This window comes from Eubalaena glacialis, chromosome 10 (genome assembly GCF_028564815.1).
Source record: "Eubalaena glacialis isolate mEubGla1 chromosome 10, mEubGla1.1.hap2.+ XY, whole genome shotgun sequence".
NCBI lineage: Eukaryota > Metazoa > Chordata > Mammalia > Artiodactyla > Balaenidae > Eubalaena > Eubalaena glacialis.
In genome coordinates this window covers 11,013,166-11,033,472 of record NC_083725.1, presented here as the reverse complement: position 1 = coordinate 11,033,472, position 20,307 = coordinate 11,013,166, and the positions used below count along the sequence as shown (strand labels likewise).

The 20,307-nt window shown below is 43.1% G+C and overlaps 1 long non-coding RNA gene across 2 annotated transcripts in view; it reads right to left on the bottom strand.

Annotated features, from left to right (window-relative positions):
- Positions 1 to 344: 344 nt before the first annotated feature.
- The window catches only part of LOC133099507 (uncharacterized), a 187,096-nt gene continuing 167,133 nt past the window's right edge, over positions 345 to 20,307 (bottom strand). Inside the window, exon 4 of one of the 2 annotated variants that reach the window (XR_009702347.1) lies at positions 345 to 387. This is a non-coding gene — a long non-coding RNA (uncharacterized LOC133099507). Of the gene's footprint in view, positions 388 to 827; positions 918 to 20,307 lie in introns of those variants that run through there. The other variant, XR_009702346.1, reaches the window with a different exon arrangement.

Here is a 20,307-nt window from a genome sequence, read left to right as displayed (position 1 = left end):
TGACTAAAGATAGCCACAGAGTTTAAGAACGGCGCCTGATGGTTTCAAATGAGTTTTGCCTAAATCGTTGTCAAAAGAAATAAGCACTGTTAAGTAATAACTTTCAAAATATTTTTCTGAGCTCCATAGAACTGAATGATCTGCTCATTGGCTACGAATATTATAAAACTAGTTGCTATTGTCAAAAAATCAAGCTTAAAATAGTTATTCTTCATAATTAAATGATTCAAGCGTGCCCTAAAAACTTGTAATACTTGAGGAAATGGAAGGTTTGGGGAAATTATAGGAAAATATAATTACCTGAAAAAAGGAACTTCTTATGAATCCTATTTTTTTAAACCTGTTGCCATCTTGCTAGGCCAGCATCTTCGAACCATTTGCCTGCGTCTGGAAAATAAAATTATTTTAAATGGATCAAGATTTTTTGCTTGGTTTGTTGTTGGTTTCTTTTTGTCACCCAACTCTTTTATAAAGCTAAACTAGAATTCATGCCAAAATGAAAGTAAAAAGGAACACAAAAAACTGAAATAAAAGTAATTCTAGAAAAACACTGGGTAGCATTATGTCTTCTTCATTTCCAGAACTACACATGATAGAAGGGTTCTGCAAATAAGTCACTTTCACATTTTTCCTGGAATTTCCCTGGCTACCGATGAATCTTGAGAACGATTTTACCAGAAAAATGATCAAATAGGAATGCGACGTCTCGGAATCCTCCCAAATTCCAATGTTTTATACCAAACCGCTCATTTGCTAAACATGATTAAGAGATAGGCTATCAATAATTAAGCAGGGTTAAGGTATAATCAAGTTGGGCAATCATTACCTGGCATGATGTAGCATCACTGAGACACTGTTTTAACTTTTTGATTCAGAAATGATTCGGGAGTCATTATTTCTCTCTGCTGATGGGGCCGCTAAAAAAGAAGTAAAATATCTGATTGTGGTGGATTCAGGAGTCTGTCCCCCTCCACCCCAGCGGGCTTCTTGGCTTCCATTCCAACGGTCTTTCACTGGCCAGGTTTTAGACGCAGGGTTTGCTTTTCCTTCATTGTTCCTTTACTAGTGGAAGGGAAATTCACTGTGCAGCTGCTCGCAAAAGGGAAAATGTACTTGAGTTTTGCCTGGCTGTGGACTTGAACACCAAATCCACGGTGATGTCAGCAGAACGACACCGACAGACAGATTCCCTGCCCTTCCACCCTCCTTCTCTTTAAAAGAGGTATCCCTTGTACAGAATCTCAGCAGACCTCCTTTGTCCTGGGGGGAAAAGAGCAATTCAACTGAACAACCTGTTATGAAAGAAAGAGAAAGAAAGAGAAAGAGAGAAAGAAAGAGAGAAAGAGAGGGAGGGAGGACAGAGAGAGAAAAAGGAGAGAGAATTAAACAGAAAGCGAGAGATGGAGAAAATGGAGAGAGAGGAAGGAAGGAAGGAAGGAAGGGAGGGAGGGAGGGAAGGAGGGAGGGAGGAAAGGAGGAAGGAAGAAAGAGAAGGAGGAAGGGCAGGCAGAAGGGCGGGGGGGGTGTGGGGAGAGAGAGAGAGAGAGAGAGAGAGAGAGAGAAAGGAAGAAAGGAGGAAAGAGAGAGAGGGAGAACTCAAATCTATCCCTGGCATTAACCCGACACCACGAAGCAGGAGAAACAGCTAGTCTTGGTCTCCCTATGGCTTTCCAGTTCTCCTGATGTCTTTTCTCTCACCCTCTGCAGCCCCTGCTCTTTGTAGAAAGATCCAATCACCTCAACAAAAGAGGCACATCCAGCAAGTGCTCCTCCAAGAGTAATTCACGGGTGCCACGCATCACAGCACATTTTCTTCACCTGCGACCTGGCCGCCAGGACACCAGCCCCCAGGGTGCGAGTGTCCCTCAAGCACCCTGTGCAGACAGACAGAGGCTTCCGGCACCAGAGCCAGCTAGCTTAGGTAGAAGGAATTCTTCTCTCCCCAGGAAAAACTGACCAGAAGGGAGCAGGGGAGGGAGGAGACTGGCAAAGCAACGCCATGGTTTTCGCGTTCCTTTCGGGCAGAGGGAAAATTAGGAACTGATATTTATAACCTTCCTACTACATACTCCCTGTATTAAAAAAATAAATAAATATTTTACGTCAAATGAAAAATGAAAGTGTGGCTAGGTCGGCTAAAGAACAAAGACATGAAAAATGGCGTGATAGAATAAAATAGATTGGATGAAAACAAAAGATGCCCTCAGATAATTTGAGTAGTGGGCTTTTTTTTGGGAGGGGGGTAATTTAAAAACGATCTTAAACCCACTAAGTGTTCACTTACAACAGATGTATAACAGGGACCGACTATTTAAGAGTGAGAAGTTGGAGGCAGATTTGCTTTTGACACACCCGAGGAAACAAAAGAGAGAGGGGCTGCCAGTAACAAGTTGTTTCGTGTGCAGCTGGCTAAGGAGGTCGCTTTCACTTTTGAAAGCGTTAAGTTTGCTCAGGATGACAATTTTTCTTGCTTTTTGAAATACAAGCAAAGGTGCCAGCCTACAAATTCCTTTCTAGCTATATTGTTAATAAAGCCAAAAAGGCTTTTACGAGAACTAAAATTTTAAAAAACATAGAAGACCCTGATTCTGGTATGGAAACACGAGACACATGTTTTTAAAAAATCGGATGTCTGTCATTTCTTGAATATAAACGAATTATATGCTGCACAAAGCTTTCTATATGCCAGGCAACTTTAACACTTTTATGTTCAAAGCTATGTTTTGCTCTTGAGAAAGCATACCACAATTGGATTAGAAAGCTACAAATTAAGTGAGGGTACAGGGCGGCTGGGGGGAATATTGAGGATTAGATCACTTGGCTCCTGCAGGAAAGGAGATAGGCAATAGGTAAAGAGTCTGTATTTCCTTAGACCCTTGGCTGTGTAACAAGGGGATTCTTGTTCTGGGAAAAGTACAAAAGAGCCTGGAACCTCCACAATGATACTTACAAAAAGAAGCGCCCATCAAACACAAGAAACTAAGTTCAGCTGAAACAGAGACCTTTTGCCTTACTCCAGGGTAGAGATTCACCCAGGCAGAGCCTGCCAACCCTCTCTCTGCGTTTCACTCCAGGAGAGCTTAGCTTATCTCATCCAGGGCTCTCCACATCTACTGATTTCCACATTTCCCCCTTCCTCTGGAACAACAAAAATCAACCAAATGGAATATGATTTTATAAAGTCTCCGTCAAATTGAAGTTTGGAAAGAAAAAAGAGGTATGAATCTATATTACCTACTTCTTGCTCTCAACTTTTCCCAAAATCGATCTGGTTTTGCCTTCCGGCCCTCTACCCACCCCCAACACACTCTTTCTCTCTCCTCCAAGCCTCTCTCTGTCTCTCCCACCCTCCCTCCTTCTTCTGCTTCTCTCTCTTTCACACACACACACACACACACACACGCACACACACACACTGCCGCTTGGTCCAATCTGGTGCCTACTTAACACCAACAGAATGACAAGCAACATCTGTTTGTAAAAAAGCCAGAATCAAACCTTAACGGTTTTTTGGCTAGGTTTCTTTTTTTCCTTTTTCCCCTGACTCTAAAAGGGGAGGGGGCAAGAAGAAGAAATATTAAGATTTATATTCAACATCGGCTCCAACGAGGCAGCAACTGTACTTCCCTAGAGTTATTTCCAGGTACAGCAATTGTAGGGAAAACCACTGCAGTATTTACGGCTGTCTCCCCTGAAGCAAGCCCAGTCACATAAAATCCAACGTATCAGATTCCTAAGAGTCAGGTTTTTTTCTAAAAGCTTTATATTCATCTTCTAATTAGAATTACAGGACCGCGTGTGTGTGTGTGTGTGTGTGTGTGTGTGTGTGTGTGTGTCAGGAGGTGATGAAAGACAGAAAGGGAAACGAGCAAGACAGAAAAATAAAAGACACAGTTGAGAGGAAAGGAGCTATGCTGTTTCTCCCTTATTGTACAACATGCCGGCGTGTAAACAGGCACCTTTCCACAGATGCCACACACGAGAGCAGGCACCAGGAGCGGGAGGCTGTGGCAGAAACCTGCACAGCTGTGGCCATCAGAAACAGGTCCCATCATTCCCCCACGGGGATGGGAATTTCTGGAAAGCCACCAACTGTCCACAGAGTCACAATGCAAAGGATCAGAGCTACCTAGATGGGGGAGGGGAGGGGTGGGCAGGCGCTGGTAAGGGGGAGAACGGCTCCCTCACCAACTCAAGGATTCTGCCCTCAGGGAAGAGAAAGAGGGGACTTAGAAACTCCACTCCCCTTTCACTCTGCGTTTGGAAGAAACCCACACACATTAAGGGAAAAATAAATTCAGACAAGTTGCTAAGGAGACTTGTGTAAACTCCAAGCACAGACATATTTCTTGGCCTTTCCCCCTGTGCTCCATCTTGTATTCTGATCACGCTGCTCTGCGGCAACGTTGCACCAACCTTCTGCATTAATCTTGGCCTTCACCGTGCAGACTGGCAAAGCACGCTGGTTGTATATATCATCTTTCAAACTTAACAAGTGAAAAGGGTGTGCGCGCACACGCGTGTATGTATGTCTAGTTGGAGGGAGAGAGTGGGTGGGGGAACTTAATTTGGAATTTTAAAAACATAGGTGTTGAACAAAGAAGAATATTTAGACCGTGTGTTTTGGGGGCAGTGGGGAAAGGGGCAGGTAAAGCACTGGAAATTTCCCTTTGCCTGTGGATTCCGTCCTTTCGCCACTCTGCTGGCCTTTTCTCCCCTCCCAAATCGCCGGTTAAAATCCTGTATCCCTGGGCAGAGGTAAGCAGCGCCTGCATCACTGCAGACGCCCAGGAGGGGCCCAGGCGGGGCCCAGGCTTCTGCAGGAAAGAGTGTGCTGCACAGAGTGGAACCCTGGCTCCCTGCTTCCCTGGCTCAGGAGGGTGTCCCAGAGAGATCAGCTTTTTGAAAACTAACTGCAACGATTCATAAAACCTCTGAACCAAACCTGTTTAGATTCTAAACCAGCTAGCGTTTCAGAGGACAGACCCCGGCCCGATATCCATGCTCTGGAGCAGAGACCTTCTCCCATAGTGACACATCTTCAGCAGCGGCCGATATATGTCAACATTTGATTTAGGGGAAAATTAACATTTTCTTTCAGGACAGAGATGTTTGTACTGTAGAAGCCAATATTTTCCTTTCTCAGCCTCCTGTATTAGAATTTCTAAAATCTTCTCTAGGACATAGAAGGGGGAGATAATAAATAGCCAAAATCATTGCTCAGGGTGCCGGGACAAACCAGTCGTGTGTGTGTGTGTGTGTGTGTGTGTGTTTGTGTCCCTGCCTCGCTGTCATGAGCAGATTAGGAAGACACACACCAGAGAGTTGGAAGGGGACAGCCACGGGTCCCTTCCCAAATTAGAGAAATTCACAGCATCTGCCCACCAGCTACAACCGAAGAGCCCCAGTGAGGGGCAACCAACCAGGCCCGCTGCTGTTTTCAATCACAATTCTCAGGGGTGCCCATGGGATAAGGAATTGCTAAGGAGACGGGAAAAGTTTCTGCGTTTGGTGCATAGAGCTGAGTGTGTGCCTTCATGCTCCAAGAAGGCTATGCAGCTTCCATCTCTTCCCTTTGCCAACCTGTATTTGGTTTTCACACTTCAAAGCTAAAGCAAGCTGTGCTGCCTCAGTTGAAATAAGGCAGCCAGGCAACCCTGAAGCTAGCAAGATGGAGGGTTTGCTCCTGCCATTCACAGAGAAAGACAGAGCCCTGCAACCAGCCCTGCTGGCCCATCCTTTACAAACGACTCCATGCAAGTGAGCCCTGGATTTTAGGGAAGTGGAGATCGTTGGCGTCCTTTCTGACCTTTTCCCTACAAGGCATATCCTCAGATGTTCTGTGCCACAGAGGCATCATGACTCAATCAACATGAAAAATGAACCTGCAGGGAAAAGAGCAGGGTGGGCCTCTCCCAGCGGGCAACTGGGCAATTGCCCTGTGATCCGCCTGGCCTGGGGGCAGGGCAGTGACACCTGCATTTTTTCATTTGTCCAGGAAGCTGCAGTAGCCCAAACCCCAGGAAACCCTGCCTTGTCGCCTGTTGGCTATTTGTCCTGCCTGCTGGAAACAAGAGGACTGTCTTGCCCTAATGTGAAGACATATTTGCTAGGATGCTGCATGATCCTAAAGCATCAAAGACAGGAAGAGCTAATTTACAAGATCAACGCAACACCTAGTCCTGCAGTGAAGGATTCTTTTCCGTCTAGATTGCCAAAGAAGTGCTTTCCTTCATAAGTTGGCTTACTGCTTTCTCAAATGCCCCAAAGAACAGAAAACATGTCAGATACCTCTTATTACAGCACCACCTGCCCTCCCTCCAACCCTGCCAGTCCTTTGTGGAAAAAGGAAAGACACCAGTAAACAAATGATCAACACAGCCAGGCTAGTCTGGAAGAAAGACTGCATCAGATGCATACAAAGTCAATTCAGATAACATTCGATAAAAATATGGTTTTTCACATCATATTGGAAAATCTTTAAGGAGTCTGTCCTTTGAGATGCAGAAAGAAAAATAGCCATATTAACAGCGGCTGGCAAACTAAAATGCTGCCCAGAGACACCTCTCAAAGTATGAAGTAATGCAACTTCTAATTTAACATGGGTATAGGTACATATCTGTGTGTGTGTATATAAACACACACACACCTATATACATATATATGTATACACACACACACACACACACACTTGTCATCCAAGTCTCTCACCTCTAGCCTTGAGGTCAAAGACCACATCTTTTTCACATTTTGTAAACTGACCTTCCCTTAGTCCACCCTGAAATTCAGTCTTATACTCCGCACACAGGGTAAGGAACAGAATGTTTGGCCTCCCCATCTCATATGAGCTAATGCTTCAGATTGCAAAATGCTCTACACATCAGTAAGTCTAGTTGATATTATTACTCCATGTTGTGGTAGAGAGCTGACAGAGAGGAAAGTTAAGCGTCTTTCCAAAGCTCATATATTATTGTAATGACAGCATCAGAATTAAGACTCTCCTCCCTGCCCCGAAACTGGTGAGAGGGTCCTAGGTCAGGCTGAAGGAATTTCATGGTGCCCCTTCTCTCACTCTGCTTTATTTGTTAGTCAGGCATTTGTATCACATATAATCCCCAAATACAGGAGACCTTGGCCACATGTACTCTAGCAGCTGCCATCTTGGTAAACCCCAAAGAATAAACCACCAAACACTCATATTGGAGGTTGATGTCAGAGGTCAGCTAAGTTTGAGAAAGGTCTCTAGCAGTGTGTTCCAGTCAAGCCAATCCAACTGTGTGGTCCTATAACTCTGACCAGGAGTGACAGACAACAGGTCACCTGAGTCCACAAAATGCTTTTAGCATATCTACACCCAGTCTATCCATTTCCCTGTGTAATTGTTAGTGCTTGCCGAATTTTTGTTTGTTTTCACACGTGGGGCAGGAACGAGGAGAAGATGAGTTCAAGATTTGAAGAGAGGGCATCAAATGTACAGTGTCCTGTGAAAAATGTTGACAGATTTTCTATATATTCCCAAGGCGGGTGGTTATTAAAGGATAACTGGAAAACTCCTAGTGTCCCTCAGGGGGACTCAAGGTGGTCAAGCTGCTCTTCTTGGGTAGGATTAATATCCATAATATAATGACACCTCTGTGTTTTCTTCTCACATAAATAATTTATTTCTGACATTTAATATGGACCAGACATCACCTCATGGATGGCTCATAAAAGCACGATCATATTTCCCATTTCTTTTGGTGTGATATTTTTGGGGTGGCAGACAAGAATGGGTGGGGTAAGTGGAAAGTCGAGTCTTGAATCCCGCCTAAATGATTGGTAAACAGAAAAGGCTGGCAAAAGCCACAGATCTAGTCCAAAATCCCTTCTTGAAACATTTTAATGATGCCATGAAAAACTCAAGATGACACCGTTTTCTATCTTTATTTTTTAAGAATGAAACCCCTTGTGCCAACTCTGACTGACTGGTAGAAGGTGTCTGGAGTACAAACCGAGAAGGATTCTGAAATCCTGCCTGATCGCAGTAGGAAAGAGTTTTACGAGCGTTAGTAAGTTATCACTGCCCTGGGAGAAGGAGGATGGTGATGAAACATATACTAAGTATCTGCCATTCCTGACTGACCCCCAAATCCTCTTGCATTGTCTTCCTCATGACAATGGGAAGAGCTAGCTTTTAGCAACCTCTATGTGATAAAGTTTTTAATTCCTGTAAAGTATAATTGTTATTATTATATTATTTCTGGACATTCTAGCTAATAAAAAAGGAATTCAGGTTGAATTTTTATCTTATATTTAATAGGTCTTACATATTTTATTCACACAATCTTTAGAGTACTCTCTAAGTTAACAGAATAAGGTAGAAAAAAATAGCAAAACAATTCCCATCCTCTTCCCTCAACCACTGAGAGATGCAAACCTCCTGACAGGTAAGTCTCTGTTGAAGGCAAGGAAAATCATGACAAAGAACAATTTCTGTGCAGCCCGGGATGCCAAATCCATTTATCCTAATTTAGTTCTCCGCAGAATCTATGCGCGATGATGCATTTTATAACAAAGACCTCTCTCTGGGCAATGCAGCTGGTCCAGATTGGCATTACCATTTCTCCTGGGAAGATTGGAAGGTTCCTGGTGCTAGGTGAGGGCAAACAGGGGCAAGGAGAAGACAATGATGAGATATGGATGCTTTCCCTCCTACCTCGTTGACTTTGCCAAGCTCCCTGCTGCTAGGAGGTTAGACATCTGTGATGAAACAGGACCTGAAATCAGGAGACTTGCCCTTTCTTCAGGGCACTCAGCCACAGAGTTCACCAGACATCCTTAGGCCCTGAGGAAGCCCCATCATTGTAAACGAGGTCTCACTGTATTTCATAGGTTCGCTAACGGATGTCTGTCCCTTCAAGAAGGCGCAACTTTTGTCTGTGGTCCAAGTAATGAAAGGAAAAGTCCCTTTCCAGAAGCAGAAGCCTAAGAGGACCACATCAAAGACTTCCTCACTCCTAGTGATCTTTCTCTGCCGAACTCCACACTGTGGGCTATGGAATCCACCTTCCCAAGAGGCAGGGTGGGAATCTCCCAAAGGGAATTAGGTATTGATTCCAACCTGTAGGGGCGCCAAGTTTATTTTCACATTTCTGAGGTGTGGGAGAGGACGTTTTCCTAGCCTCAGCCCCAAGAACTCAGCCTCACAGCCTGTAAAGGTGCAAACCTTCCAACCAGGGAAGAGAGGTCAGCGATCCTTCTGACTGAGCAGCGCGGACAGGGCTCACAGGTCCTCCCAAAGTCAGACCTTTACCTAGTCCATCCCTCCGTCACCACGGAGGGCCACAGATGGACTCGCCAGTTCTTCCCCGCTTCAATACATTTGGCAAACGGACACGAAGGGTCGGGACTGCCAGATGGTTTTCAGTGACCTGTGCACAGGCAGCGAAGGATTAAGATCAAGTCGCTGATGACTTTTCCTTGTGGACCTGGAGCCCCAGCAGAAGTGGTGACCGCAGGAATCAGGAGCCTCTACCTTTCAGATCGGAATGTTCAAGGAGACCGAGAGGCTTGACCTCCAGAGGGAAGGCCCGGTTGGAGCTCAGAAAGAAGATACAATAAAAACTCTGTCTGGACCAGGTTTACATAGGATCCCCTGGGTAATGGAAAATTACGAGAAATTCCATCCGGGAGTTCAGCTGAGCATCACAACGTCGGTTTCTGCACATCTGTAAGTCCTATTAGTGCTTATGAAATCCACTTGCCTGTGGCTTGATTTGGAACTGCAGTTACGCTGAAGGGGCCATGAGGATATGAGCGCTGACATATGGCTTCCTCCATCCCCTGCTCTTTGGGGGGAATGAGAGTAAGGGGGCCATGAGCTCCAGGGCACCCCCTGTCCTAAACGATCCCCACTATCCCTGTGCGGGAGTGTAGGTGTGCGTCTCCCAGCATCTGCTTAGTTCCCATGAGTTTGCGGGTAGAGAAGTTCATATGTTGCTGCTGAAACCCAGAGCTGGATTTTCTTCTGAGCTTGTTCACAGCTCCCCCTAGACCCCTGGCAGACAAAGGCACCACCAAATCCTCACTAAGCGAACATAAAAGCCCTGAGAAAGAGAAACGCTGGCACCCTAACTGCCTTTCTTACAACATATGGCCTATTGGCCTCACTAACACTAATACGATGAAATTCCTATTTAAACATCTTAGCCAAGGGCTCCAACATGGCCTGGCTCCACTCTGCGTGTTCTTTTTCTCTGTTAGATCTCTGCCTTTACTAGAGTCCCACTTCCCTGCGCACACATACCTCACAAATGGGCTGTGCCAGATGGGCTCTTAAATCACAGTAATCAGCTGGGAAATTAAATGTTAGAAAATCCAGCGAGTCTCCTGAATTTTCCCACTTGAGAGCTCTGGCGATGCCCTATATGAGACCCAGGCTCCCTTTTAAAGGAGGGTCAATGTGACGGACCCAGGGTGGGCTTTAGGCTTTGTGGGCATTTCCGGTTTTTTCTCAGAGAACTGCAGTTCAGTTCAGTTTCATCTGGGTTCTGATGGCTGCTACTAATACTTCCTATTTATAGAACACACACCTTGGAGGAGCTCAAAACATTTACAGAAATTAACCAAGCTTTGCAACATCCCTGACAAGTAGGCAGGGACTAGACGGTACTTCCTTCGTTTCAGAGGAAGAAACCGAGTTATTAAGAGGGCACGTTTCTTTGACACGCCTTGCAGACAGGACCCCACGGCCCACTCATTTCCAGGGCTCTGACGAGGCTGCCAAATGAGGTGGGTGTTTATTTATACCATGCTCACTAGTTTGTTGTTCTAGTATTTTCTCACACACACACACACACCATCATGCTGTAAGATCCCAGTGTGCGAATATCATGTCTTTTTTTCTGTGAATCTCCCCACAAGCGTGTATTATAGGTTTCCTTTAGTAGGTGATCAATACGTGTGACTGATTGTTTTGCAATAAACCTATATCTCCTTCTAGGCTGGCTTTCTCCCTCTGCCCAGAAGACTCCTAAATTCTGCTCAAACATCATTTCCCTGAAGACCCCGAGGTCCTATCAGCAGCTGGGTTTTAGGAGTCCAACAGTACCCACCTTGTCCAGCACTTACCCCATTTTACTGCAATTATTAAAAGGTGTAATAGTGAAAAGGAAGTAACTCTGTGGTCTTTGAGACAGACAAGCCTCAGTTTGAATCCTAATTCTGCCATTGTGAGACCTTGGACAAGGTAACCAACTTTCCTCTATCTCCTCCTCTGTAAAATGGGGATAAAAAGACTTACTTTGGAATCCATCATGGCACTATTTGCAATAGGAGACAATAGAAGCAATTTAATATTCGCCTATATGGGAATGGTTAAATACCTCAATATTGGAAAATACTCTGTAGCCATTATAAAGACTAGCATATATAAAGAACAGAGAGAAATACTTCAAATATGTATTAAGAGTGAAGAACAAATTTCAGAGAATATGCATGATTCTATATATACAAACAACTCCCAAATCATGTTGTTATTCTGTACAGGCTTACCTAAACGTAAGGAATGAGATAAGCTCTATGAAGGGTGGATAACTAATGGGCTCACAGGACTTCCCTGGTGGTCCAGTGGTTAAGACTCCTCGCTTCCAATGCAGGGGGCATCAGTTCGATCCCTGGTTGGGGAACTAAGATCCTACATGCCGCGTGGCCTGGTCAAAAAATAAAATAAAATAACGGGCTCAGGAAATGGTAGCTACAACTCCTGCTGTGGATGGGTTCCTTGGAGGTGGAGTTGTGTTTTAATCTTTGTATCTCTAGCACCTGGCACATCAGAGGGGCTGATGGAGTGAGTGAAAGAAAACTACTCAATGAGTGATGCTTTCAGGAATTAACTGTTGAGTTAGGAAAGAAGAGCCCTAATGTGAATCACCAAGAGTCTTATGTCTTGTTTGGAATGTTTTTTAATGTGGGGAGGCAGCCTAGTCCTTTGGGAAGAAACTGGACTGAGAGTCATGAGGTCTAGATTCCAGAGCAGTGTTCCTTAAAGTGTGGTCTCAGGACCACCAGCCACCAAATCACCCAGGAGGCTTATTAATCATACAGATTCCTGGGCCCCACCTCTGATCTGAATCAGATTCTCTGGGACTGTGATTCAGGAATCTGTATTGTAACAATCTCCTTTTTATCTATAGATTAAAAAGTCTGAGAATCACTGCTTTAGATGCTGTTCTGCCTTCCTGTTTGACTCTGGGCAAACCACTAACCTTTCCAGAATTCAGTTCCTTCTGTACAATGTAGAGGTTGGATGGCAAATGCTCCTTTAACTTGTAAAATTCTATGACCATGACTAATCCAGTTCCCTGCCTTTAGGCAGTCCTGTACCTGAGCCATATAAGATGGACTGTTCAGACCTGGTATGAGCTGCCTTTGGGTCCCTGGGATACCATTTGGATACTTTTCAAATTCAGAAGCTACTTGTTATTTGTTCTTGAGCCTTATATTCTTTAATTACTAAAACCAACTGGTAAGGACATTCTCTGAGCATTGGTTCTTAATGATTAAAATATACAATTTTTGAATTTTAATGTATTTGTGTTATAATTGTAACATATTAACATAATGTAATTACTATAAGAAATAATATAAAAAACATACACAAACACACACAAGAAAGGGAAGGTGGTATGAAGACCCTGGAACAGATACTGATAACAACGTTAGGAAATATTACTGACAAAAGCCAGTAGAATGTCTCTCTGGCCTTGGGTATGAGTAGAATAAGAGGAATGTGTCCAGTCATTTTCATGGAAATTAAAAGCCAAGAGAAGAGACGGCTGAGTTGAAGAGGGACCCTCTAGCATGTCCTATGTGTGGCAGGCCAAGAAATGGCAGGTGATAGCATCCTCTAAGAAATCCCAAAGGTTTTTAGAAGACAAAATCCAACACCAAATTAATCCTTCCTTCAGTCTTCAGATAGAGAACAGCTTCTTGGACTCACCGAGAAATGGTTCTAAGTCTTAATAAGAATATTCGGAAAGATACTTCTACCTAAGGCAAGTGTTGGAAGTCAATGAATCTGGATTTAAGTGTTCTCTGTCCTCTTTATTAGGGGTATTGTCTTGGGTGACTGCCTTAGTCACTCAGAGCACCAACTGCCTTACCTGTAAAATGGGGTTAATAAGAAGACCCATTCCACAAGGTTATTGGGAGAACTGAATGAAATAATGCATGTAAAGTGTCTAGCCTTGTGCCCAAGGCATATTAAGCATTAGGTCAACGTTTAAAAGAAACCACTCTTCTTCCTGTGATAGTACAGAGGGTAATTGTCCTTTGAGCCTCTCTTGCCTTCCTCATGGGAGAGTGATAGAGTGTTGATTTAGGATTATTCAAGGGGGCATGCTTTTGGAAATTCTCAAATTGTTTTAATTTTAGAGTTTCTATATTATTCAGCTCTGCTCCATATTCCCTTTAATGATTACAACCAAATCACACACATGCGTGATGAATCCTTTTAACAAAAAATAGTCTAAAGACCCTTCCAGAGGCTCCTTGAAATATACCTTATAAAAGGAAAGTCAAAATTATTGATGCCAGCACAGGGTCAATGATTTGGGGCTGATGGATTCCTAGAGCCTAGGACGCTGCCTGGCACATGGTTAAGTACCAAATAAATATGCACCTGAATGAAATAATGTCATTTGCTGCAACATGGATGGACCTAGAGATTGTCATACTGAGTGAAGTAAGTCAGACAGAGAAAGAGAAATATCGTATGATAACGCTTATATGCAGAATCTAAAAAGAAATGATACAAATGAACTTATTTACAAAACAGAAACAGACTCACAGACTCAGAGAATGAACTTACGGTTACCAGGGAGGGAAGGATGGGGAGAAGGGATAGTTAGGGAGTTTGGGATTGACATGTACACACTGCTATATTTAAAATGGATAACCAACAAGGACCTACTGTACAGCACAGGGAACTCTGCTCAATATTATGTAAAAACCTAAGCAGGAAAATAATTTGAAAAAGAATAGATACACGTACATATATAACTGAATCACTTTGCTGTACACACGAAACTATCACAACATTGTTAATCAACTATACTCCAATGTGAAATAAAAAGTTAAAAAACAAACAAACAACAAAAAAACCCCAAATATGCACTAAATGAACACAAGATCTAATGATCATAGTCATTGTGAAAGTAGAAACAGACTTAAAACTTTGTTTAAATGGTTGATAGTGTATGGATAGTAGAGATGGCTAAATCTGAAAATTCTCTGGAAATCTTAGGTCAGAGTTAAGTCACCTGGAAATAAGCTAGCCTCCAATAACTTAGACTGCTGGAGTTATTTAGACATTTCTCATATTTCTATTTTTTAAAATTCACATTCTGTCACCTCAAAAGTGTCAAGCTCTTTCTCGAAAAAAAAATTTCTAAGGGAGAAAGCTAACATTTCTGAGTTTAAAGCTCCCATCTTTGGAATTCTTTGGACCTAAAAGAAGGGGACTGACCAGGAGCTCTTAGATTTGGTCTCTTTCTTCCCATCCCCATCCCTGCTTTCTTCTCTCTCACTCTCACTTCTGCTCACTCATCCTTACTTCCATTTTGTGTTTTGGCTTGCACCTTCCTAGAAGCAAGTTTCACGCTTTTCCTTTGCATTGCCCTGTGCCCAGCCCTGGCATAATGTCAAGCACATAGTAGTACAGAAAAAATATTTGTTATATAAATTATGTACTGTTTAAAGGTATCAAGGAGATTTTGTACCAGGGAGAAAAACTTATTATTTTACCTCTGCAGGACACCCCAGCCATTTCTATTGTACCCCACCATTTCCTATTGCTAGGCATATATTATCCTATATATTTCACGTCTTTATTTGTTCACTACCCCATGAGCTGTGAGAGTCTCAAGGTCGGGATAATGTCTTCCTCCTCTGCATCCTCCCACAAACAGCCACTTCAAGTCTCCACTCCCCGTGGTTGGTGATTCATCAAGTATGGCTGCCTGACTCAGAACCAACATAATCAGTACAACCCACTCTGGACCTTCCAAGGAGGTAGGGACCATGTCTCACTCATGCTGACATACAGGCCAGTGCCTGACACAGCAAAGACTCTCAATAAATATTGACTGAGGAAGGCAGAAAGGCAGTAAGAATGAATGACACTGAAAAGAAAAAAATCCAAATGGTTCAGTGAAGGCAAACACGCAGCAAAATAAACTAATGTGCTTGTCTATTCATTCTATCTTGCATTCATTCAACAAACATTTATTGAATGCCTAGTTTATGCAAGCCATGTACTTGGCAGATGAATTATATATGAGTGGGAAAACAGGTCTGCGTGGAATGTCCACTTTAGCAGGGAAGACGGATGGTGTACAAGGCGTTGCATGCGTGCTGATGTTGCCAACGGGCAAGGAGAGAGTACAATTCCTCGTGCAGAGGTGCAGAGAGGCATGAAGGAGACAGGAGGTGATCAGGGAGAGACCAGGAAAGGAAACAGGAGACCAAAGAATAGTCGACAAAATTCATCTGCCCCTGAAGCAAGGAACTTCTTGTAAAGACAAATGTGCTCAGGACATTATTCAGTCTTTAAATTGATGGTTTAGTGTGATGGCAAACGCTGGTACAGCAGACAGACATCTTCTGTACACAGTGATATTGACACGCATCCAGCCAAGAAACCCCAACATTCCCATTTGACTGACTCATTTGACAGACTCAAACGCCTGAGCTCAAGTGTGGGCTGACCTCCTTGACCTTGGCACCAGCCCACAAGCTGTTTCGGGATGTTTTAACAAGTACTGGGAAGTGGTAAGCTTTTGTTTTTCCTGATTTTCACAGAGATACCTGTTGACTTACACCTGGCATTCAGTGTACTATTCTGTACCAGGGATTCAAACTCAGTAGAGAAGAGTGGCAGGGAGCGAGGATGAGGAGGAAGGAATTTGAGAGATTATCAGGACAGGAGCACAGGCACTTCAACAATGAATGAAGCTACTTGAAAAAGGAACCCCAGAATGGGTTATATTATTGAGTCAAATTCAAACTCAAGCGCAATGACTCCGAACACCAACATGGGCAAGAGGAAAACCAAAGTGCTCCAGTATTTGGTCACACACAACTCTTTGGTCTGGCACTCACGATCCACCCCTCTTCTACTTTTTCACCTCCCATGACAATCTTGGTCTGCCCGACACCAGAAGCGCAGTCATAGACCCTAATCTCCACAACTGTGAAATGGAACCTTTGCTGTTGTCCGAGTAGGAAGATGGGAGAAGGCTTAAACTCACATATACGGGTACACAAATGAGAGCCTCTCTGTGTGGGTCTGTGTAAAGAAGAAATTCAAGGAAGTAAAAACGTAAATCTTCAAACTGAATGCTCTTTATCCCCAAGCATGTCCTTGTATTCAGTTTCTCGGGATTTTCTATCTGTCCTGAGGAGTTCCATGGAGAAATGCAGAGGCTTGACAGCCAAGGGTTTCAAACCCAGTTTCATCACTTAGGTGGCAGCTCTGGATAAGTTACTTAACTTCCTCATACTTATTTTTCCTCATCTAAAACCTGCTGAGTTGGAGAGTGAGTAAAATTACCTGGCCCCTATAGATGCCCGATAAATGTTGATTACTTTTTCTTAATCCCTAAAAGAAATGTAAGGTAAGGACCAATGCCGTGTGTTTGCTTAGGTGTTTTTGTAAGACAAGGAGGATGAAAGAGCAGCATCAGTGGTGACGTGAGAAAACACACCTGAGATAGAGTACTGAGTAATCAAAGGTGAATACAGAGCTTGGGGTAGCGATAAAGGAGAGAGGAAAGAAAGATACAGTTCCTTTGGGGGATAATTTCTTTCTGTTTCATTACCTTTTACTCTCGTGACCTCCCTATTTCTATGGTTCTCCCACATAACCACTGGCTTCTGGATGCCAATGACGCAGATGCAATTACGCCTCACGAGGAAACTGGCTGCTAGAGGGAGCTCTTCTGGCCACACAGCTACCTTTCCCCTAACTTCTCAGGTGAGTCTCCCCACCTGTGACGAGAGGCTCCAGAGACTTCTTGCTGAATGTGCTGTTGCACTTACATGGTCTGAGCCCTTCTGATTCTGCTTGTTATTTCTCTTATGAAAAACGTAAGGTTGAGAGAAAGAGGGAAGGGGGCACGCCCACAAGACTGCTGTTGGCTCCTTGAGTATTGTTCTATCTGAATGGGTGTAATGGCGAAACTCAACTGCTAACACACTAAACGGCAATGCACACTCACTCAACAGCCTTACACCCATCTTCTCTAAAATTTCTATCTGTCATAGAAAACAGGTGTAGAAGATACTTTGTTTTAATGGTTTATCAGTCAGCTGAGCTTCAGAAACATATGTCCATAAAGATATTACATGGAGAACTACTACATTTTCCTTATTGGAATGATATAAATATAAATAATAAGTTATTTATATTATAATAAAAATATAATATGAATCCATCCATTCAACAAATATTTATTAAGTAACTTCTGTGGATTAGGCAATGAGCTAGACCAACAAAAATGCATATATACAGAAGGAATTTTTACATACCCTTGAACAGTATTTATCGATAGAGTTGAGATATAGATCTCATGGGTACAGAGTGAAATTAACCATCCTGTTTTTCCAGTGCATCACATTTAGCTCTCATGACAGTTTCATAAACACAGCTTTTTTACTGAGTGCATTCTCTCTTCAAAAATTTTTTTTGGCCAATCTCAAAAAACTGTCATCTCTAGTATAAAAAAAAAATGGGGTTCCCCATTTAGGATGATTTTACACTTGCTACAGAAATATCAGTTTTAAAAAGAGAGACTGAGATTGGATACTGCTGGCCTCGAATCCCAAAATGAAAAGCAGCACATGATACCAGGATGATAAACATCCTCAAATAGAGCCATCATTTTCCATAGTTTCCAAGGTGAGTCATGCTTGTGGGGGTCTTTAGAGAAGAAGAACGGGGGAATAAGGGTGGACGAGAGAATGACTAGGAAAAGAACTAATGTTCTCATGCATACATCCCTTGTTTTTAGTTTGTTAAGATTTTCTTTTTCATTCATTCAGCCAATATTGACCAGTACTTACTATGTGCTAGGAGATGAAGTAAGTTATTGCACATAAAGGTAAGAAAAAAATGTCCCTAGCTAAAATATACATTATATATCCCTTTTGAAGAATCGTTAAAATTAGTAAACTGTGATTTTTCTGAAGAAAGTAACACTTGTAAAATGGGATTCCAGGAGTTTAATGCCAGTTAGTATCACTCTTTTGCCCATAAGAGGTGGGCTAGAGGACGGGAATGTGACATTTCTTTAGAGTGGTGGGTAAACCGTGTTGATGCTTATGAAGAATATGCAAAGGCAGCTAATGACTCAGTGATTAGACAAAGACAGGATATAGGTTTAAACTGCAGCAAGGTAGAAGACTCATGACATTGGGCATCACCCCACATGCTCTAGAGACATGAGTTCCACGTGACTCCTACCACTGCTAGCTACAGTTGATTGAACAGTAAACAAATGCCAGGTACACCACAAGATTTATATATATTCTCATTTAATTCCCACAATAGCATAACGAAGTAGGTGATATTTTCCCCGTTTTATCCGTTGTCTAAATAAGGATGTGAGGCATACAGACGTGGTATGTCTAAGCTCGCACAGTCAGGAAATGTAGAGCCAGGGTCTAAGCCAGAATCAAGGCTATGTGACTCCAAAGCTTGCCTGATGTTGCTACCCTCTGATCAAGTTCCATCTAAAATTCAAAGTGGGAAATCTACTTGAAAAGAACAAAGGATGCTCCAGATCATTTCCTTCAGCTACAATAGTGACTCTTACTACTTGTTGGATCTCAGACTTCTGTGATAATTTTATGAAAGTTGATCTCCCCAGAAAGAGACATGTATGTTTACAATTTGTGTGTGTATGTGCATTTTGGGGGGATTTCCAGAGTCCTCAAAACAAAGGCTAAGAACCTGTGCCCTGAAAGTTGCAGGACCCGACAGGGATGTAGTGGGTAAAAATACCTCCTTGGCCAAACCAACCAGGTTGATGCAAATTCTGTAGTATAAGCAATTCCTTACAAACACAGAGTTCACTCCTAACAACGGTTAATCACAACAGACAAAGACCTCATATTACAAAGATATTCACAAAGAACACAGATTACCTGATTCTTGTTGGACTTTTGAGTAGGAGTGAGTCAGCAGGAGTGTCTAAGGGAGCAGGAAAGAATGTTGCTAGAACGAATGTCAACCCTATAGTTGGGCTGAGCCCCTTGGTCATGACCTTGAGGCTCAAGGAATTGGCTCAGACAGTTCTGAACTGAGTAGCCATTTCACAGACAGCCCACAGCCCAGCAGGACACCACTCTCTAACTCTGCCATCATGACACTGCCATCTGCAGCAAGCGAGCTGAGATGTCTCAAGACCAAATTTATCACACCCGAGATTCCATCCTTACGTAAGAATCACCTGTCGCTGGTGCATAAATTTTAGCACCTAGCTGAGCCAAGGGTAATCAAGATTTAAAAGAAAGGGGCCTGAATAAATATCAAGCAGATTTCCTCTCTGTGGGGCTGAGTTTTGAAAAATCTTTGTGCCCTCATATGCCCCTCAAAGGAGACTGTCATTTTTCTACTTTCGGTCTGCCTCACTACTGTTGGGGAAAGGATGCTCTAAGAGCCATAGGCAATCTGTTTTCTTGGAGGTTCTGCTCAAGCTATGACCTCGGTTTGTTCCAACTTATGTCTGTCCTCACAAGTTTCAGCTTGCTCTCATCATCAGCTAAATTAACCATAAAGCAAAGCCTTGACTCGCATTACTGAAGCTTGAGAGTAGTCAGTACAAGCCCGGAGCTATGCATCACTGTTTCCAAGGCTGCAGGCCTAAGAAGAAATGCAGGAATGGCCCTTCAATTTATATTCCACTTTGGGTAATCTAGAAGATTCCCTTAGCTTGAGACCTTGGAGGGGAGATTCAAGTGTGTTGTCTGAGAGCAAACAAAATGCCATTGGAAAGTGACAGAAGGCAGTGGAGTTGTTTAAGGAGCAGCCGCATTGGGATAATAACGGATGGGAGGGCAAGGAAGAGGGAGGAGGGAGTCTCCTGGACTAAAAAGGGGCCAAGAAAAGTCCCTACGGCTCTGTTTGGTGAAATTTGGAAAAATTAAATTCAGGTTAACAAATATCTGGGAAGGTCTGAATCTGACCTGGGGCAAATTGTTCCCTCCTCTGGGTTTCCATTTGTAAAATGTAGGAATAGGATGAAGACTTCTTCCTGCACTAGCACG